This window comes from Monodelphis domestica, chromosome X (genome assembly GCF_027887165.1).
Source record: "Monodelphis domestica isolate mMonDom1 chromosome X, mMonDom1.pri, whole genome shotgun sequence".
NCBI classification, from domain to species: Eukaryota; Metazoa; Chordata; class Mammalia; order Didelphimorphia; family Didelphidae; genus Monodelphis; species Monodelphis domestica.
The window spans coordinates 65,387,400-65,402,432 of record NC_077235.1 but is presented as its reverse complement, the minus strand read 5'-3'; the positions used below and the strand labels follow the sequence as shown (position 1 = coordinate 65,402,432).

The 15,033-nt window shown below is 38.2% G+C and overlaps 1 long non-coding RNA gene across 1 annotated transcript in view; it reads right to left on the bottom strand.

Annotated features, from left to right (window-relative positions):
* The window catches only part of LOC107650312 (uncharacterized), a 154,614-nt gene that overhangs the window by 119,707 nt on the left and 19,874 nt on the right, over window positions 1-15,033 (bottom strand). The window contains exon 2 of the long non-coding RNA XR_008914347.1: window positions 5,113-5,228. This is a non-coding gene — a long non-coding RNA (uncharacterized LOC107650312). The remainder of the gene's footprint in view (window positions 1-5,112; window positions 5,229-15,033) is intronic.

The window sequence follows — 15,033 nt, the reverse complement described above, 5'->3', positions numbered from 1 at the left end:
CATAAAAGGAATTTGGTAGAACTCCTTCTTTGTTCATTACGCCAAATAGTTTGTATAATATTGGGATTAGTTGTTCTTTGAATGTTTGATGGAATTCACTTGTGAATCCATCAGGCCCCGGGGATTTTTTCTTAGGGAGTTCTTTGATGGCTTATTCAATTTTTTTTTTAGAAATGGGGTTAAGTATTCTATTTCTTTTTCTGTTAATCTAGGCAATTTATATTTTTGTAAATATTCATCATTATCACCTAGATTGCCATATATATTGCCATATAATTGGGCAAAATAGTTTTTAATGATTGCCCTAATTTCCTCTTCATTGGAGGTGAGGGCTCCCTTTTCATCTTGGATACTGTCAATTTGGTTTTCTTCTTTCCTTTTTTTTATTAGATTGACCAGTACTTTGTCTATTTTATTTGTTTTTTCAAAGTACCCACTTCAAGCCTTATTTATTAATTCAATAGTTCTTTGACTTTCAAATTTATTAATTTATCCTTTGATTTTTAGGATATATAATTTAGTTTTCATCTGGGGATTTTTAATTTGTTTATTTTCTAGTTTTTTAATTTGCATGCCCAATTCATTGACCTTTGCTCTCTCTAATTTGTTAATATCTGAACTCAAGGATATAAATTTCCCCCTAAGTACTGCTTTTGTTGCATCCCATAGATTTTGAAAGGATGTCTCATCATTGTCATTTTCTTCAATGAATTTATTGTTTCTATGATTTGTTCTTTAACTGATTTTGGAGAATCGTATTATTTAACTTCCAATTAATTTTTTATTTGCCTCTCCATGTACCCTTACTAATTATTATTTTTATTACACTGTGATCTGAAAAGGTTGCATTTATTATTTCTGCCCTTTTGCACTTGTTGGCAATGCTTTTATGCTCTAGTACATGGTTAATCTTTGTGAATGTACCATGTGCTGCTGAAAAGATGGTGTATTCCTTTTTTTGTCCCTATTTATTTTTTTCCATATATCTACTAACTCCAATTTTTCTAAGATTTCATTCACTTCTTTTACCTTTCTTATTTATTCTTTGGTTTGATTTATATAGTTTTGATAGAGGAAGGTTCAGGTCTCCCACTAGGATAGTTTTTCTATCTATTTCTTCCTTGAGCTCCACTAGTTTCTCCTTTAGAAATTTGGATGCTATGCCATTTGGTGCATACATGTTGAGTACTGATATTTCCTCATTGTCTATGCTGCCTTTTATCAGGATATAATTACCTTCCCTGTCACTTTTAACTTGATCTATTTTTACTGTGGCTTTGTCGGATATCATGATTGTGACTCCTGACTTCTTTTTCTCAGTTGATGCCCAATAGATTCTGCTCTATCCACTTACCTTTATCCTATGCATATCTATCTTCCTCATGTGTGTTTCTTGAAGACAACATATGATAGGATTTTGGTTTCTAATCCTTCTATTTGCTTGCATTTTATGGGTGAGCTCATCCCATTCACATTCAAAGTTATGATACTACCTGTGTATTTCCCAACATTTTGATTTTCTCTCCTTGTCCTGCCCTTTCCTCTTTCCTTATTTCCTTCTACACCAGTGATCTGTTTTTAATCAGCCCCCCTAATCCCCACCCTTATTTTACTTTCCTTTCTCCCCACCTTGTATTGCTTCCTTACCCTCCTCCCTTTATGCCCCCTCCCCTGTTTATTGCCTTTTATTTTTTAGGGTCTATTAAATTCCCTTCCCCTTCTCTTTCCCTCTCTCCCCTTTTTTCTAACTCACCCTCCCCCCGCTTAGATTTCCCCTCTCAACTTTCCTATAGGGTAAGATAGAATCAGATACTTCAGTAGATCTAGATGCTCTTCCCTCTCAGAATTGATTCCACTGAGTGTAAAGTTTGAGTATTACCTTTTAGCGCTCTCTTCCTCCCCTTCTTATTGTTGTATTCTTCCCCTCCCACTCCTGTGTGCCTTTTTGTGTAATATAGATTATCCTAATTTTCTTATTCCTTCAATTTTCTCTTGGTGCCATTTTCTCTCCCTCTCCCTGTCTTTCTTCTTCTTTTTTATATATGATTTTAAACCACTTAGTAACCTAATTTCTACCTATGGGTAATTCTTCTAACTACTATAATAGTGAATACAATTTTTGACAGTTACAAATAATATTTTTCCATATAAGATTATAAACAATTTGGACTTATTGAGGCCCTTATGGAAGAAGAAAAAAAATAAGAATCCTCTCTTTCTTATTTACCTTTTTGTGTTTCTCTTGGTTTTTGTATTTCGATGTCAAATTTTCTGTTTAGTTCTGATCTTTTCTTTACAAATATTTGGAAGTCTTCCATTCTGTTGAATGCCCATACTTTCCCCTTGAAGTATACAGTCAATTTTGATGGGTAGGTGATCCTTGATTGTAGACCCAATTCTCTTGCCTTTCTGAGTATTATATTCCAAGCCTTGCGGTCATTTAGTGTGGAAGCTGCCAGATCCTATGTAAGCTTGATTGGTGCTCCTTGATATCTGAATTGTCTCTTTCTGGCTTCTTTTAATATTTTCTCCTTAGCTTGGAAGTTCTTGAATTTGGCAATTACATTCCTGGGGACTGTCTTTTGAGGATTTAGTGTAGCGGGTGATCTATGGACTCTTTCAATGTCTATTTTGCCCTCTTGTTGCAGAACCTCAGGGCAGTTTTCTTGAATAATTTTTTGTAGTATGGTGTCAAGGCTTCTGTCTGTTTCCAGGTAGGCCTATGATTCTCAAATTGTCTCTCTGAGATCTATTTTCAAGGTCAACCACCCTCTCAATGAGATATTTTGTGTTGCCTTCTGATTAGAAGGCATTCTTTTGACTTTACTTTATTAATTCTTGCTATCTTGTGAGATCATTGGCTTCTACTTATCTAATTCTAGTTTTTTATGACTGGTTTTCAGCTAAGATCTTTTGATTTCCCTTTTTGGTTTGATCTATCCTGCTTTTCATGGCTTCTAGGAGGTCATTTCTGGTCTTCAATCACTTCATTTGATTTCTGGGCTTCAATTTCCAAGTGGGAGATGCTGTTGTTTTCTTTTTTAATTATTTCCCACTTTTCTTGCCACATCTCTTCCATTTTTCTGACAATCTCGGATTTAAAGTCTTCAAGAACTTCTGACCAATTTCCATTTTTTTTCCTGAAGGTTTGGATTAATTGTTTGTCATCTTGCTCTGTCTCCTCTTTAGTCTGGGTTTTTTCTGCATAAGAATTATCAAGGGTCAACGTTTTCTTCTTGCTTTTTTTTTGGTGTTTGTGAATTTTAGTTCCTGGGAGTTTGTGGCTATTGCCTTGTTCCTTCCTAGTCAGATGTCTAAGTGAGGAATGTGGGTGGTCTTTGTATTGGGCTCTGGAGAGGTTTTTGCCCTGAGGATATTTCCCCCTAGTCCTCAGCTGCTCTTAGTGACAGGTCCAGCCCCTTAGAACTTAATGATTGCCTGGGAAGAGATCTGGGTGTAGATAGTAGGAAAGTCTCTGTATTGAACACTGGAGAGGTTTTAGCCTAAGGGCTTTTTTCAGTTATCAGTGGCATTTTACTGTGAGTCATTCCTTCTCCCCAAGCTCTGGCACCCTATCTCCATGTTTCCTCAGCCTCCTGGGGGCCCTAGTCTTGTTGTTCTTATGGGCAGGTCCAGCCCCTGAGAACTTAATGATTGCCTGGGAAGAGGTCTGGGTGTGGAGTGTCACTGTATTGAGCACTGGAGAGGTTTTAGACCGAGAGCTTTTTTTGGTTCTCTTACATGGGTTGAGGGGGATATGACTGGGGATGTAGACTCTAAATGATCAAGATGTTGTGCAAACATCAACAACATGGAAATAAGTTCTGATCAAGGGCACATGTGGAATTATGCATCGGCTTGGGAAGAGGTGGGGGGGAAGGGAAGGAGGGAAAGAATATGATTCTTGTAACCAAGGAATAATATTCTAAGTTGACTAAATAAAATTTTCTAAAAAGAACGTGATCCTCAAGCATCACCAAGCTGTTCTGTCTGGCACAGAGTTCATGTTTATTATGTAGTTCAGTACGTACATGCTTTTCTGGCACAGTCTCATTTTTCAACATACATGATATTCTACAGATAATTGGATAAGTCACACATTAACAAACTGCTTAATCAACATTCTGTGATCACATACCATGTTGCTACTACAGAAAAATACATGATAGATGAATACATGTGGGATGACCAGCTAAGAGAATCATTGCTGCTTTTGATCAGTTTTCATTTTTTTAAAACCCTTACCTTCCATCTTGGAATCAATATTGTGTGTTGGTTCCAAGGCAGAAGAGTGGTAAGGGCTAGGCAACGGGGGTTAAGTCATTCTCCCAGGGTCACAAAACTGGGAAGTGTCTGAGGCCAGATTTGAACCTAGGACCTTCCATCTCTAGGCCTGGCTCTCAATCCACTGAGCTACCCAGCTGCCCACCTTGATCAGCTTTCATAATCACAATTACTTAGGAGATAGGTAAAACATTTCACAGCAAGGTATGGGGTTAAAGGGTAATTTAAGACAGACCAGAATCGGGAATTTCCTCAATTTACATGTTACGTTTTTTTCCGTGTTTCATTAAGGCACCTTAGTGATGCTGCCTGGTTATTGTACACATACAGAAACAATGAAGTGTGTTGCAGCAGCTTGTGCTTAGAGTGATTGGTGTGACTGTGTGTTTGGCTTGCAATGGGTGTGGGGCATCTTAATGTGCCTCTGATGAGAGAAAGGAGGGGGTAGTTGGTAGTGATCTTTAGGTTTTAATTCTGTGAATATGATCTTTGGGGTATTATTCTAGGAGGATAAAAGTGGGCATATGTATAAATCCTGTGAGTATTTGCTCTCATATTACTTCTTCGGTAACTGGGGAAAGAATAATAATCCTAGCCAGTAGTAAGGGAAGTTAGTCAGAGAAGTCACAGAGAGGGGGTTGAGTGGGTGCCTCATTTTTTATGAAGGCCACTTTGTAGCTTTCATTCTCCAGCTGCGACTCTGTCAGTGTGGGTTTGATGGCTTCCCACAACCTTTCCCCTCAAGAAATTAGTAAGACTTGATGCTGGATTTATATAAATCTGATTATCTAAATAAGGAAATTCAAATAAATTATATATGATGCTTACCTTGTTTCCTGGTTCCAAGTTCAAGGCAAACAGACCACTCGGGATTCCAAGAAATCTTTATTTTAATAAAAAGCCAGTAGTCTTCATTGTTTTGTTGACACTGAACTATGATGACTCTGGAAAAGAGAGAGAAAGAGAGGCCAATGGCTTTGTGTAACTCTGCCTCATTTAAATCCAATTCTCAAGGAAGTGGAGACATTACCCTGTGACATTACTGTTCCTATTCAAAACAAGGAACAACTGTAACAAAGGCATATCCAAAAACCAGATTAAAGCAATCCACAAAGAGGGGAAAAGCAAGGCAACAATCCATAAAGAAGATTCCTTAGTTTTAGCAGATCTCTGCTAGAATATCCTGAAGTTGTTTTTATATCCTCCTGGCCCAAAGGGCCCCCAGATTCACCATCTTAGTGTCATCCTTAATTTCTTCTCACCCCAAAGTATCCAATTAGTTGTCAAATCCTGTCATTTGCCTCTCTACATTTCCATATTGATACCATCTCCATTCATTCAGCATCACCCTACAGCAGATTCTCATCACCTTTTACCTAAGGGTGTTCAATAGCCTCCTAATTCCCTGGCTTCCTTCCAGTTCCAGCTACAATTATTTCCCCCCTTCCCCATACCTGTCATTTTTGTGCCTTTCTTATGACAATTATTTCCTATTTGCTTGTAAATTCCTTGTCTCTCCACAGTTGGTACAAGTTGTCTCCTCCATTATTTGGTTACTTGAGGGAGGAGAATGATTTTTTGCCTTTCTTTGTATCCCCATGTACAATAGTGGGCATTTAATAAATGTTTTTTGACTGACTAGTTGTCAGGAACACCAAGGGATGCAACCTCATAGTCATCTGCTGTAAGTTTGTGCCTTATCTTATCTGGAACTGAGCTTCTGCCTCCCTTCCCTGCCAACAGCTATAAATCATGCCCCCCTACCCTTTTTCCAGCTTCCTTTTATATGCATTTGAAAAGTTGACCTAGTATAGATGTACATTGTAGGTGGAAAACATCACAATTACATCTTTATCTGGTAATCAATGATCTTTGTTAGGATTAAGAGTTTAATTGGTCATATGAAGGGTCATAATTCAGTCTGAATTCCTGTTTTCATTGAGGAAATGATTGTTACTTCCTTCCCAAAGTTCTAGATTTCATTAAGTAACAGACCGCTTTCTTTTACCAGAACGGAGTTCTCAAATGTATTGAAAGCCAATAAAATTAAGAGTTTGACATAAGATGTAGTGCAATGTCAGGGGCAGTATGGGAGATGTCCAATAAACACTATCATATCCAAGTTGGTAATGAAATGAGTGGGTTAATACTTTCCTAACTTGTATTTCAGCATGTTGCAATATCCATTTTGTTTATGAGATGTCAAGGAAAGATGGTGGAAAGTAGAGAGGGAATTCACATTAACTCCAGATCATGAAGATAGAATTAACTTTCCTTTTGTCTACTTTTAAATTTAATCACCAGCATATACAACCTACTTTACGTTAAAGTGGGGGAGATCCACAACCCATGTGCTAAAGTGGGTGACAACTCAGAAATGACTGACTGCCCCCTGGACAGTCTGAAGTAAAGTTATAGATTGTAACTGGTCCCTGTAAAAGTGGGGGAAAGCACAGGAAGTGATGTAAAGAAGGGTCTTTAAAAGACACTTGGAAACATGACCTAGGCTGGTAAACTATGAATTGCCCTGCATGGGAGGAAACTGAGATGCTTTGAGATCCAGGCTGCCAGGAAACCATAATTAGAAGGGAGGGAATTAGAAAATGAGCGATAAGGAGAATAAGGAGAGAAAAATTGATAAAATCACCACAGATCTCAGGAAGAATAAACTCAAGGAAGATAGTGGACCTGGTCAGAATAGATAATTTTTCTCATTCAGCACCCTTTAGAAAAGAGGAAATGTAAAGCATTCCAAAGAGGAAGAGGGCTCAGGATACAGACCAGGGTGACCTACTCTGCAAATCTAAACTCAACCATACAAGAAAAAAGAAGAGTTTAAAACTTTTTTTAAGAAAAAAAAAAACAGAACCAAAGATAAGGTGATGCCTTATCTATAGGTGACAGCATTTACAACATGAGAGAGTAGGGAGGAGAGTAGGAGAAGGAAGGAGTGTGTAGTATACAATGGTCAAATCAAGGACTAGCAATGAGGGGAAGGTGACCTCTGATGTCTCAGAAAAAGAAAAGTTTACTATACAGTGGATGAAAGGAACAGATAAAAACTGAAGAGAATGGTAAGACCTTACTTTGGAGGTGTGAAGGAGTTCCACTGATGAATGTTCCTATGGGCAAAGAGATGGTCAGTGAAGGGATATAAGGATCTTATACTGGATAAGGCCAGAAAGATTTGGCACTTGAAAAGTCTACATGCCCTACACTGGGGAGAGTTGGGATTTTGATGCACAGGGAGGAGTAAAAGAGCATGGACATGGGGATATTTCTAGGCAAATGTAGAAGTAAAATGAAAGAAGGGAAAGATCAGTATTGGGCTGCAGAATCAGAGATCTGGTAGAGTAAGAGTCCTATCATAGAGTAGTATTCTCTTTGACAACTATCATTATCAGCATTATTCTGGTAATGAGGCACAATAAAAAAAAGAGGATCTATGGGGTAAGCTCTACTAGGCAGTGGCAGAAAGCATCTAGAAGAGAGTGCCTAGAATGGATACCTTGAAAGATTTGATTGCATGAAGAATACAGAGCAAGTAGAGAGGCCAGATAATTATAGGGCTCACGAATCAGAAAGTGAGGGTGTAGTTCTAGACACTTTCCGTCTGAAGTCAAATTCAGCATGTTCCAAACCATCTTTATCAAAAGTTGTGAGTAAAAGCATACAAAATACATATTCCATCCCCATTAACCTGTCCATTCCTCCCTTGCCCTAGTTCCTGAGGATGTCAAAACAATTATATATAACAGTTATTACCCTGGAGAAAATAACTACCTATATCAACATGTACAAATTAACAAGAGAATGATAAGTAATTTCAAGAGTAGGGAAAAGTAGTGACAGAATGAAAGTTGATAGGAAGGGAGCTCGCACTATCACCAAAGGGAATAAGAATCTCTCATGCATGAGGTAGCATGGAAGCTGAGCTTTGCGAATACTTGGGGTCTAAGAGGCACAAGTGAGAATAGAATGCATTCATGACAAGGGGCAAGGTGTTCATAAATTTGCAAAGGCAGAAAAATGAAACAAGAATGAGAAAAGACCAAGTAGAAGGGCCAATTTCCTTGAGCCCTAGAGTGAGGAAATAAGGGATGCAAGAGACAATGTAGAGTTCAAAACTGAAAACCGATAAAACCTGGGGTTGTCCCTTCTCATTTGTGTGTTAAAAATTGATTTCATAGCAATCACATTGACCATAATTGAACATTTAGATACTTCAAAATATAATTGAAGCAGAGTTTGGAGTAGGGATATAATCCTAGATGTGGTGGCAGTGATTACATGAGATGTCCAAGGAAAAATGTGTGATATGAGATTTAATGTTCAAATGAGTTCTGGATTCTTTCCTTTAGAATAAAACTTCAGCATAGTGTAATTTCCCAAATCAGTCACAAAAGACTATGTTCTTTTCCTTTGCATGAAATTAATATTCAAGTCATGTTGATTAAGGACCTACATAGTTTTCATCATGCCCTATGGATACCAAAACAAAAACAAATTAGGTTCATCACCTTAAATTGGTCTTGAATACCTCTTCACACTTCAAAGTTTACAAAATATGAAGAGTGCTAAGTACATGGGGGGATGTGGCATGGGGAAAGCAACAAGGAAGTGAGAGTAGACAATAGCACCAGGGAGAATAAGAACCTGCTTCATGTTAAAATTTGCAGGACATTAAGGGTTTCCAAGAGGTACAAGTGAAAAGGGAATGGGGTACAGGGACTCAAAGGTTTGCAAAGGCAGGTAAAGAAGATGTTACAAAGAGAAGATCAGGTCAATTTAGTTTAGCCTTAGAATAAGTTTGGGGAAATCAGGGATGCAAGAGATAATAATGTGGTCAGTGATGACCAAACAGGGCAATCAACACAATTTGGGGGCTCTCCATTCTCATATGCTGACTAAAATGAATAGTGTGCCTATTGTTTTTCCCCAAAACAAGTTTTCAGATAACATAAAATGCAATGAAAGTGGAGTTTTGACTTAGTGGAATATAAACATATATGGTGAGACCATGAGATATCAGAGGAAAAATGATTAATATGTCAGAGTACTTTTAAATGAGTTCTGGATTCTTTCATTTTGACCTGAAATTTCAGCATGTTCCATCATGGTACAACATTTTGGTCACAAAATGTCAGGAAAGGACCATGTTAGGTCCTTTTATTTTTTCAAGTGAAATAAATGCTGGTACCTCATTTGTTTAAGATTTAGGTATTCTTCCCCATTCTGTAGGTGTTTAGGATATTGCAATAATAATAGACTCGCTTACTTCATATGGGTGGAGAAAAGTCTGCCACATCACAACATTTATAAAATATGAAGAGTATGCCAAGTAATTAGGAAACTTGGAGAGGGGAAAGGGTATACAGAGAGATCACATTAACAGCAAGAACTAGGATCTTCCTTTTGTGGAATGTGAGAATTCAGCTGAGTTTTGCAGGACATAGAGAAGGCCCAGGTGAAAATGGAATACATTCTCTGCATGATGTTGCCCATAGTTGTGCAAAGACAAAGGGAACATCAGGTAGAAAGCACATTTGTTTGAGCCTTAGAATAAGTGTGTAGTCATATGACACCAGTGGAATCACACGTCGGCCACGGGGGGTGGGAGGGAGGAAAAGAAAATGATCTTTGTCTTTAATGAAAAATGCATGGAAATGATCAAATAAAATACTATAAAATTAAAAAAAAAAACAAAAAAATAAAAACCACTTAGCTTAAAAAAAAAAAAAGAATAAGTGTGTAGAGTTACAAATGTTTAAATCTGGCAAATGATAAGACTTTGGAGCTGTGTCTTCTACTTTCATGTTAAAATGGATTCCCCACTGATCACATTAGATAGGAAAAATATGAGATGTCCAAGAAAAAAAAATGTGTGATATGAGTTAATGTTAAAATGGGTTCTAGAGTCTTTCCTTTGGAACACAACGGCAACATGGAATAGTATGCATTTTGGTCAAAACAAGTCAGCAAAACATTGTGTTATGTTCTTTTGTGTGAAATAAATGACTGAACCCACATATTAAAGACCTCAGTGTTCCTCCTTATGCCCTAGGTGCTGAGGATATCACGGAAAATATAAATTCAATACTTACTTTGTCTGAGTTTTCTCTTCTCAGACTCTTTACTATGTCATCCATATCACAATTATATACAAAATATGAAGAGTAAGTCAAGGTAATCAGGGCAACTGGAAGAAAAGGGAAATTCTCCAAAGCAAGTTCATAGTAACATCTGGGGAACTGATATTTTCTTCTTCTGAATGTAGCATTTGAACCAATATTTGTAGGACATATCAAGGTTCTAGCAGGAAAAATTAAAAATGGAATGCTTTTGTGGCATGGAGTGGAGGGTTATATAGTTGTGCAAAGGCAGAGAAATTAAGCACCATTAGGGAATATGAGTTAGAAGGCAAATCTGCTTGGTCCTTTGAGTAAGCACAGGGAAATCATAGCTGCAAGAAACATTGTGGCCTTACAGAGATCCCAAACTGAACACTGATAAGATTTGGGGGGTCTCCCTTCTCTTTTGTGGATATAAATGGATTCCCTGCCAATCACATTTTCCAGAAATGAACATTCAGATACCTTAAAATGCAATCAAAATATATTTTGTATGAGTAGAGGTGGGAATGGAGGGTACATGAGATATTGGAGAAAAACTGTGTATCGAGGCATTCTCCACTTGATAAATGGGCAAGGGGCAGGAATAGGCAATTATCAGTTAAAGAAATCAAAACTATTAATAAGCACATGAAAAATGTTCTAAATCTCTTATAATCAGAGAAATGCAAATCAAAACAACACTGAGGTATCACCTCACACCTAGCAGATTGGCCAACATGACAGCAATGGTTGCTGGTGGAATTGTAAATTGATCCAACCATTCTGGAGGGCAATTTGGAACTATGCCCAAAGGGTGATAAGACTGTCTGCCCTTTGATCCAGTCATATCACTTCTGGGTTTGAACCCCAAAGAGATAATAAGGAAAAAGACATGTACAAGAATATTCATAGCTGCGCTCTTTGTGGTGGCCAAAAATTGGAAAATGAGGGGATGCCCTCCAATTGGGGAATAGCTGAACAAATTGTGGTATATGTTGGTGATGGAATATTATTGTGCTTAAAGGAATAATAAAGTGGAGGAATTCCATGGGAACTGGAACAACCTCCAGGAATTGATACAGAGTGAGAGGAGCAGAACCAGGAGAACATTATACACAGGGACTGATACACTATGGTACAATTGAATGTAATAGACTTCTCCAGTAGTGGCAATGCAGTGATCCTGAACAACTTGGAGGAATCTACAAGAAAAACCACTATCCACATTCAGAGGGAAAACTGGGGGAGTAGAAACACAGAAGAGAAACAACTGCTTGAATACATGGGTTGAGGGAATATAGCTGGGGATGTAGACTCTAAATGAAAATCCTAATGCAAACACCAACAACATGGAAATAGGTTCTGATGAAGGACACAATACCCAATGAAATTGTGCATAGGCTTCAGGAAGGGTGGGTGGAGGAGAGGGAGGGAAATAATGTAATTATTGTAACTAAGGAATAATGTTCTAAATTGGCTAAATAAATTAATTCAAAGAAAAAAAAGAAAGAAACTGTGATGTATCTCAGTCCATGTTAAAATAAAATCTGAATTCTTTCCTTTTGAACTCAAATTTCAACATGTACAATAATAATCTTGTTACAATGACAGGGAAAGTCCATGTTCCTCCATATTAAATAAATGTTCAGTCTCCATAGATTAAGAAAGATAAAATAGAAGGCCAATCTGTATCAGCCTTAGACTAGGTGCAGAAAAATGCATGAATGAATGAATGCAAGAGCTATCATGGAGTTAGAAATGTCCAGAGCTGGCAACTGATATGTAATGGTGTCTCAAACTCCATTGGTATAAGACTCTCTCCTCATTGGTGAAGAATGTCCTGCATTGCATCAGGGGCAGGGTAGAGTAGGTTAGAGCAGTAGAAATTGCTGACTTTTAGTTTTGAGACAGAAGATAGTTGAGCCCCATCCAACTTCAAGAAGGAAAAGACTCCAAGAAGAAGCCAACATGAAGACAGCTGGGAGCATCCACACTGTCCCTATCTCCTCACTCAGACTTCCAGGAGTTTTGTTCCGGGGGAGATCCAGGACACTCCTTCTTGGTTGAACTGACCTGACTTCTAATGAGAGAGGTCCTTCACTCTATATTGTCTGGTCTATATTCTCCTATGCATATCTTCTCTGATTTCTGTTTTGCCATAATTTGAATAAATGGTGTTGTTTTCAATGGGTATTCATTGTAGAATTAGTATTTAGTAGGAAGGGAGTCAAATCTTGGGTATAAAGCTTGGGATCCTTCTTCCTCTCTACACACTGATCAGAAGGTAGTCTAAACCCCCAAACCTCAGTGCCAAGACTAACAATATTTAAGTGAGCAAATAGAATCCTCTGAGGAAGCAGAGTGGTGATCTCTGGTGACAACCTCCAACTTAACTTCTGACAGGAATGAAAGTCTCCCTTGAAGAAAGGTGTGAAGAGAAGAATTTACAGTTGTTTATTGAATTCCCATTCAGTCACACAAAGAAGCCTCATGTAGAGAGTAAAGAGAATAGTCCTCATCATAAGTGGGAGGGAACTTTCTCCTTAGAAAATTTCTAGATGCTTATTTTGCTAGGAATTGTGAGTTTGGGGTGGGGGGGAATACTCTTCTAAAACTGGGATAATTTTCTCAAGCTAGGCCCAGAATGTTCTGAATGGGGCTAGCTCAAATCACTTAAGGCTTTAACTCAGTGGTTCTCAACCTAATGCCGTGACCCCGCAATACAGTTCCTCATGTTGCGGTGACCCCAAACCAAAAAATTATTTTGGTGGCTACTTCAAAACTGTAATTTTGCTACAGTTATGATTCGGAACATAAATACCTGATATGCATTATTTATTCTCATTGCTACAAATCAAGCATAATTTAAACATAGTGATTAATCACAAAAACAATATTTAATTATATGTTGAGAAATATTAATCCAGCAGGAGGCAGCCTGAGCACTGGGGACGGAGGTAAGTGCTGCCTGGGGAGGGGGTCTGCAGATGCTGCCTTCTTCCTGTCGTCTCCCTCCAGCTCGAGCTGAGGCTTCACTTTGCTGGGGTTACTCGGCTCCGTTATCTGCTCTAGGAGTTATTCGCTCCAGGACTCGTTCTTAACCCCTCCAGAGCCAGCGTCCAGGTGCTCTCTCGGGGTCTCTGTTTGAGTACGGTCTCCAGGCAACAGGGTAAATCCATTGCCCCTCATAGGGGGAGGGCTGCTGATAGGTAACTAATATTAGTACAATGTGCGGGCAGCAGGGTCCCCGTTCTTTCCGAGATCTTGCTGTAAAGTAGCTCGATTTCTCAGTGGCTAAAGCCATCGGAAATATGTATTTTCTGATGACTTTAGGCGACCCCTGTGTCCCACCGGGGTCGCAACCCACAGGTTGAGAACCGCTGCTTTAACTGAATGGCCAATAAAAGCCCCAGCCAAATCTAAAAGTCTTATCTCAATCCTTTTTCTCCTGCAGCCTTTAACAATAGAACATTCTTTCCTTCTCAATACTCTATTTTCTCTATGTTTTCTAAACACCACTCTCCCTTTGTTCTCCACCTACCTATCTGATTGTCTCTTCTCAGTCTCCAGATCATATACTCTAACCAGAGGTGCTCCTCAGGATTTTGTCCTGGACCTTTTTCTCTTCTCTGACTGTACTTCACTTAGTGATCTCATCAGGTCCCAAGAATTTGATTATCATCTCTGCCAGGATTCTCAAATCTACTTAACCTGTTCTGGCCTCTCTGTTGACCCCCAATTTGACATTTACAACTGCCTTTCAGACCTCTCAAACAAGATGTTCTAGTAGACACTTTAAATTCAGTATGGCCAAAATAGAACTCAACTTTGTCCCTAAACTTTCCCCAAGCCTATAAAGGGTAACACTATTCTTCTAATCTATCAGATTCACAACCTGGAGTAATCCTAAATTTTTTTCGTATCTTTCATTTCAACTCCCATATCCAAGCTGTGCCAATGCCTGCTCATTTCATCTCTGCAACATTTCTTGAATACATATGCCCCCTTCCCTCTGACACTTTGGTGCAAGCTCTTGTCATATCATACCCTGACAAATATAGAGGCCTACTGGTGGGTCTGCAAGCCTCAAGTTTTTCCCCAGTCTCATCCATCCTCCATTCAACAACTAAAATTAAAATTTAGGAAACCCCACCCAAAGAGAGTGTCCTACCCTCTACACACAGGTGTAGTGCCACCCACAAGTAAGAAGTAAAAACTGCAGGCAATTTAAATACTACTAATAATAATCTAAAACAATAACATTACATTGAATACATTTAAATAAAAGTATTATTAAATATCAATAATATTGAATTAAATTAAAACCAAATTTAGAAAATTGAACAATGCCTATTGCTATTGCTACTGCTTTTTTAAAAGGCTTTTACCTGGTTAAAAAAATCACGTACACTCACACTGTGGATCATGGCCAAGTTAAAAGAGGAAGACATCTCATTTTTGATTGAGAAACCTTTGTGTTGTGTCTCTGCTGTGAACTATGAAATTATGATTTATTGTTTTTCTTTATATTTGCAATAGGATATTTGATTTTTTTCTTTTTTCCTATCCTTTGTAGTACTTGAAGTACATGGAATCAGTATTAATGTTCTTGACTTGAAGGATATGTTTACAGTAT